This window comes from Palaemon carinicauda, chromosome 8 (genome assembly GCF_036898095.1).
Source record: "Palaemon carinicauda isolate YSFRI2023 chromosome 8, ASM3689809v2, whole genome shotgun sequence".
NCBI lineage: Eukaryota > Metazoa > Arthropoda > Malacostraca > Decapoda > Palaemonidae > Palaemon > Palaemon carinicauda.
In genome coordinates, this window is record NC_090732.1 from 151,186,124 (window position 1) to 151,193,623 (window position 7,500).

The following is a 7,500-nucleotide window of genomic DNA, read 5'->3' on the forward strand; positions in this document are numbered from 1 at the left end:
AGCTTCCTAGGGTATTATTACAACTACGGTGATATTCCCAGAGAATTTACCTTAAGGTACCCAGAATTCTAACTCCTGGAGCGAATATCCCTAATGAAAGGGATATCGCGACATATCAGAGGATGTATTCTTGACACGCCACATGGCAATCTGCACCCCAAATAGAGATAACACATCGAGGGGTCAATTGGCAAGAAACGAAAACGGGAAAGAAAAAGGGGGAGCCACTCCCAAGGCTCCCTCTTCTCCAGTTTCGTAAGCGTGCCTGGCGCCAATCCTGGCACCTTCTGTATTCCTTGTAGCGTACACGAGGTGCTACAGATACTGTATGTAGGGAGGGGTCCTACAGCCCTTTCATAGAAAGGGAGGGGCGGGTCCATCAGGACGACATGGCCATCTCACCCAAAAATAGATTTTTCGCTTCGCTCAAAATCCGTTTTTTGGGCTCAAGCCATGTCGTCCTGATGGAAGTATACCAGAGCATTACTGTATTTGTGGATTCTCAGACGTGCCATACTCCCCGGAGGTAATTTTTTCACGGTCGACTAGACCTAGAGACCCAAGATGTTACCGTCATACATCTTTTCAACTAACCATAAACCATGTTAGAGCTTCCTGCCCCCTACATGGAAGAGTCCTACTAGACTCTGGAAAAGTCTCGAAGAGTACATATACCTATGTATGAATACCAGGCAAGCTAATATAGTGGTCTCACCCTATATTAAGTAAAGCATAGTTTGTAAAGAACCACTGCGTCAATATGAAATATCGACCAGTTCTCCGCAAAATACTCGTATTGGACAAAGGTTTATATCCGCATAGGAGGAAACTTGTAAAACCGCCACCGTCCCCTTCTGGGACGGAATCCTCCCGTTAAGGGAAAGCATAAACCAATGCAACATGGCTTGCATAAAAGAACAATTCTATAAGAATTATCCCAGATAAAGTACATAGAATTGAATGCTCAATTATACCAATAAATTGACACAGGTGAAGGAGACACAAGGTTCTCTAAGAACAAGTTTATTGACAAACAATAAATAGGCAGGTTAACAACAATTATTATATATATATATATATATATATATATATATATATATATATATATATATATATATATATATATATATATATATATATATATATATATATATATATATATATATATATATATATATATATATATATATATATATATTATATATATATAAGAAGAGGATAACCCAAAACTTTAAGCATAAGTATGATAGTAAACAGAACATGTTTATCTGAAAAAAAAAACATTATTGCCACTTTTAAGATACCGAGGTATCAAAGTCATAAAAGTCTGTATTGCAAATTAATCACATAGCGTTAGAAAACGCTCGGCACACATGTCTGCGCTTATGCTAGGTTCACCTTTGGAAATGGAACAGTAAACGTGGGCAACTCAGTGCCCTCACTTAGTTTGTAGTACCGTATGTAACTACACACTCACCCTGGAATTAATCGTACCCAATTAAAACCACTGTTCCTCGCAAAGTTAAACAGTAGGGTTAACGACGCGACCCACTGCTACCACAGATCTCTTTAGTTGCTCCACTTGCTTCGCATAGTGGTGAAAGAACACTCTGGAAGACTTCCAGCCAGTGTATGAACGGAGATGTTCAAAATCCATACAATTAAAGATATTTAAGGATGAGAATTTTTCTCGGATCGTGACCTGCGGGTGTACTGTCAGGATCCGCTCTGCGAATAAAATATGTGATTTTCGCTCTGAGTTGATTCAGAGATAAATTTGAGCCTGATGTTTCTCCCCTGAATAGTTGACCACCCTTGAAGTCTGAAGTTCTACGATGATAGACCTTTAGGCATTCTACTGGACACAGAGATGCATCTTCTTTCAGAGGGCAGATTCTCCAGGCCCCCACCCTGTTGGTGGGTAACTCATTCTTGGCGAGAAACGTAGGATCCGGAAACAGGTTCAGTTCTCCCCCATCCAGGAACTGACACGACCTGCCTCTCTCGAGAGGGCTACAATCTCACTAAACCCTGGCCCAGGATGCGAGTGCAAATAGGAAAATAACTTTTTGTGTCAAATCCTTTAACACACACTCCTCATTGCTCAACAGAGAAGCGAAATGAAGAACTTTGTCTAAAGACCATGAAATGGGCTTTGGAGGTGCTGAAGGTCTGAGCCTAGCGCAGGCTTTCGGAACTTTATTAAAGATCTCGTTACCGAGGTCGACCTGGAAGGCATATAGAATGGGTCTTGTCAAAGCAGACTTACACGCCGAAATCGTGTTAGCTGCCAACCCTTGACCATGGAGGTGGATGAAGAAATATAAGCAGAAGTCTGTCGAGATCTCCTGCGGATTCTTCGCCTTGACAAAGGCCACCCATTTTCTCCAAGATGACTCATATTGCCTTCTAGTAGATTTGCACTTATATTCCTCTAAGAAGTCTATGCTGGCTTTCGAAATCCCGAAACGCTTTCTCACCGCTAGGGAAAGAAAATCATGAGCTGCAGGGTCCGGGTTTTCTGTAATGAAACGCAGACAGTCGACTTCTGGACTCGCTGGGTCAGAACTGGATCTGGTAGCGGTACAAACTTCAGCCGTAGTTCCAATGCCAGGGGGAACCACACGCTGTTCGGCCACTTGTGGGCCACTATTGCCGCTACCCCCTTGAAGGATCTCAGTTTGTTGAGGACCCTCAACAGAAGGTTGTGAGGAGGGAACAGATAAATCCTTGACCATCTGTTCCAGTCGAGGGACATTGCGTCCACTGCTTCCGCTAAGGGGTCCTCGTACGGGGACACGTACAGGGGCAACTTCTTGTTGTCTTTCGTCGCAAAGAGGTCTATCTGCAGTTCTTGGACTTGATTCAGAATGAAGGAGAATGATCCTGCGTCTAAGGACCATTCCGACTCTATCGGTGTGAACCTGGATAGAGCGTCCGCTGTCACATTGCGGACTCCTTGAAGGTGAACTGCCGACAGGTACCACTTCTTCTTTTCCGCCAATCGGAAGATGGCCAACATCACCTGGTTGAGAGGTGGTGACCTCGATCCTTGTCGATTCAAGCATCTCACAACTACCTCGCTGTCCATCACCAACCTTATGTGGATCGAGTGACGCGGGGAGACTTTCTTTAAGGTAAGGAGCACTGCCATAGCTTCTAGAAAGTTTATGTGAAAGGTCTTGAATAGCTTGGACCAAGTCCCCTGGACTTTTTTCCGATGAGAGTGACCTCCCCATCCCTCCTTCGAGGCGTCTGAGTGAATCGTCACCAACGGGGAAGGTGGCTGAAGAAGAACCGACTTCCTTAGATGTCTGGCTTGGGACCAAGGCCTAAGAAGAGTACGTAGCCGAAGCGGAACTGGTCTTCTCAGATCTCTTCGCGCGTTTGATGCATAACTTCTCCAAACTCCGGTTGCATCCTTTAGCTGTGCTCTTAGCACTGGGTCTGTCACCGAAGCAAACTGGAGAGAGCCCAGTACCCTCTCCTGTTCGCGTCTTGATATCCTTTCGGAATCTAGAAGTCTCTTGACAGAACCCGCTATCTCCTTCCTTTTCTTCGCCGGGATGGAGAAACGGTGTGACATTAGGTCCCAGTGGATTCCCAGCCACTGGAACTTTTGAGATGGAGAAAGTCGAGACTTTTTTCTATTGATCTTGAAGCCTAGATACTCTAGGAACTGGATCACTTGACTGGAAGCTTGCAAGCATTCTGTCTTGGATGCTGCCCACACCAACCAGTCGTCCAGGTAGGCTACTACCTGAATTCCCTTTAGGCGTAATTGTTTGAGAGCTACGCTCGCAAGCTTCGTGAAAATCCTTGGGGCTATATTTAGCCCGAATGGCATGGCTCTGAAGGCGTATAGTCTTCGTTGTAGCTTGAACCCTAGGTAGGGGGAGAGTCGACGGTTGATTGGAACGTGCCAATAGGCATCCGACAAGTCTATGGAGACGGAATATGCCCTCTTGGGCAGTAAGGTCCTTATGTGTTGCAGTGTTAGCATCTTGAATTTGCAATTCACTATGAACTTGTTGAGTGGCGACAAGTCCAGAATGACTCTGAGCTTTTCCGAGTCTTTCTTGGGAACACAAAACAGCCTCCCTTGGAATTGATGGACTTCACCCTTCCGATCACTTTTTTCTCCAACAGTTCTTGAACATACTCCTCCAGAACAGGGGTGGAGTGTTGGAAAAACCGAGGGCACGGAGGTGGAGTGCTGTACCAGCTCCAGCCCAGTCCGTTCTTGAGTAGGCTGTGGGCCCAGGGATCGAAGGTTCACCGATCCCGAAAATTCTGAAGTCTCCCTCCTACCGGCATCATCTCACTTGGACTGCCGTCCTGAGGTCTTGCCTCCCCGACCGCGATCACCCCTGAATCCCCTTCCCCTTGAGGGGCGCCTAGACGAGCCTCTGGCTGCTCCTTTAGGCCTTGCTCGAAAGGAAGTAGACTGCCCTTCGAACGTTGGGGTGAATGCCGTGGACTGTGTCGACACAACTTGGGGTATCCACTGAAATGTGGTCGGGGTTTGTGCCACCAACTGGGGCACTGAAGGCAATGGCAATTGCAGTTGCTGTTGCTGTCTAAAAGGCTTGGCTGGTCGAGACGGTAGCCTAGTCCTCATAGTCTTCCTCTTTAGTTGAGGACCCTCATCCGGGGAAGACTTTCTTTTGTTAGCCAGGCCCCACTTCTGGAGAAGGTTTCTATTCTCCGTGGCGGCCCTATCAACAACTTCTTTGACCAATTCGGTAGGGAAAAGGTCTTTGCCCCAAATGTTGGAGGAGATTAGCTTCCTTGGCCCGTGCCTCACCGTAGCCGAGGTGAACACGAACTCCCTACAACCTCTCCTGGCCCTGACGAAGCCATAAAGATCCTTCGTCACTTTGCCCAGATGAGTCTTGGCCACTACCATGAACATTTCATGGCCCTTGGGGTCACTTGCCATCGTCTCAAGAGTAGTCTGAAGAGACATTGAGGCAGCCAGTCTTTCTTTTGTCTCGAGCTCTGTCCGCAAAAGAAAGTCAGACAGCTTAGGGAGGTCCTCGCCGAACTGACGTCCGGCAATATCAGCCTCCAACTTCCCAACTGAGAAGGTAAGATGGACGTCCTTCCAGTCTTTGTGGTCCATAGGCAGGGCCAGCGACAAGGGTTTACACTCCTCCAGGGAGGGGCAAGGCTTGCCGGCCTCGACTGCTTTTAGTACAGCCGCAAACCCTTTCTGTAAAAAGGGGAAGGCTCTAGCAGGAGAGGACACAAAGGAAGGGAGCTTCTTACTCAATGCAGCTACCTTTGAGTTCGTGAAGCCCCTCTCTTTCATCGAGGATGAAAGCAAAGCTTGAGCCTTAGCATGGTCCATCACTATGACCTCCTTCAGCTCTGTCTCCTCCTTTGAAGTTGGTTCCTTCCTCAGCCGGACATAACAGTCCAGATATGACCCTTTGCTGGACCAGAATTCCATCTCCTCTAGGGGAACTGAGCCCAACTTATCCGAGATGACGATCTTTCCAGTCGTCATCGGCATGTGCTCAGCATACCTCCATGGGTTAGCATCTGAGCACAAGGGAAGGTCTTTCACATTGAGCCTTTTCTGGGGCCCATGTGATGCTGCAAGTCTCTGCATCTGCAGTTCCATTGCAGCCGCCTTCTCCTGAATCTCCTTCTTCATTTGTTGGATCATTCCAACAATGGAGGAGAGGGCCTGTCCCAGCTCTACTGGGAGAGCGGCCGATGTTGAGGGAATAGGCTCCGAAATCTGAACCGGAGTAGCCGACACCTCGTCGACCTCTTCCTCTACAACGTCTGGGGCTTGAACTTCATCCTGGGCTTCTGCCAGGAGGTCTTCCTCCAGACGCTCGTCCACGTCAGACATCCTGTCATCCAACTGGATGTCTTGCATAGCGACCGCGACTTCAGCATCCACCTGGATCTGAACTTGGGGGATCTCCTCTTGAGGCTGGGGAATCACTGCATCAGCTGATGCCCTAGGGAAAAGATACGACCTCATCTTCTCACTTGGAAGATAAGGTCCAGAGGTGTTCTTCTGGAAGCCCCTTACCCAGGTACGAAGCTTCTCCCTTGCTATATCCCTTGATTCTGCCGTCCTAGGGGAATCAAAGGCCTCAGTAATCAGGTTAGTGCACACGGTACATACCTGAGGGTCCCAATACTGGAGATCACCCTTGGAGACAGCGCATGCTGCGTGCCTCCTACAAAATTCATGTCCTCAGAGGTTCTTACTGCGGACATTGTAGAAAACACTTCCGCACTTCGGAGGGTCCTCCTGTAAAGAGAAGAAATTTCCATGAGTATCAAGTGAACTATGTATCACTGGATATGCATAGTATAGCATAAAAATTCAGAAAGGAAAGACACACACTTGTGTTTCCTTCACAACCAGTTGTTGCAGCCTTCCAGATAATAAAATCGAATGGTTAATCTCTTCTAGAATAACCAATGCAAAGTTTCCAGAGGAAACAGGTGGAGCTCACACCTAAGCAATGATTTTAAAATCCTGAATAATAGACAAGAAAGAACTCACTTTCTTATCTGTAAGGCAACAGCAAAGGGCTGTGCAAGACAACACAAAAGTGTTAGAACACACAGTGCTGTACCAAAACTTATACTATAGTTTTCCTCTTACAGTATATGTTATACTGAAGAATACTGGTACAGTATAGAAGGTTATGGTGTGTACCGGCCGGCAAGTGCCGGCCGGCACACACCATGACTAGCTTTAAAGTATACTACTTAACAGCTATAAGGCGACAGAACGCTGGTTCAAATGCATGTGCCGGCCGGCAACAGCCCATGTCGGCTACACAAGGTAGCACCTGGCTGCCGGCCACACTCCTGGCGACGGCAGACAAGGGCTGACATTAGCCGGCCGGCAAAGGTACACAACCGATGCCAGCCAGCAGCAAAAGAACCAGAGGACTACGACTGCCTATGAGGCCGGCAGCCGGGTCGGGTACAGCACTAGAAGAAAACAGAATGGATGCCGGGATAAGAGCGTAAACAACCTCCAAGCCCGGCAATCCAAAAGAGTGCAAATAAGGAAGGGGAGAATCTAATTCAGGCTTCCTGACCAATGCCGTCTGACTCACAGGCAGGCATGGATGAGGGACCAACGGAGGTCCGGGCAGCACTCAAGCAGAAGACCCTTGCCGGCCGGCAGACTCTGCCGGCCGGCAAAGGACTGAGTCAATTCCACATCCTAACCTATCCTAGGTCCAGATGTAGAATGACGTACAGTACTGTTATGGCTAGGCCATTACGGAGATAGAGGGGGAAGGGACAAAAGAGGGTCCTACCAACCTTGCTTTAGTGAAGGATCACCCGCAGCCAAGGAAACTCATCTTAGCCTAAGGGAGATCCAAGGAGGGAGGTCCAGCAATACTGGCCAGCTCCCAACGAACCAAAGCAAGGAAGGTGTTGCTACTCCCAGGGAAAGAAACTTATCCTCCCACCGAGAACAGCAACAAGGACTAGTCTGCTAGATCACAA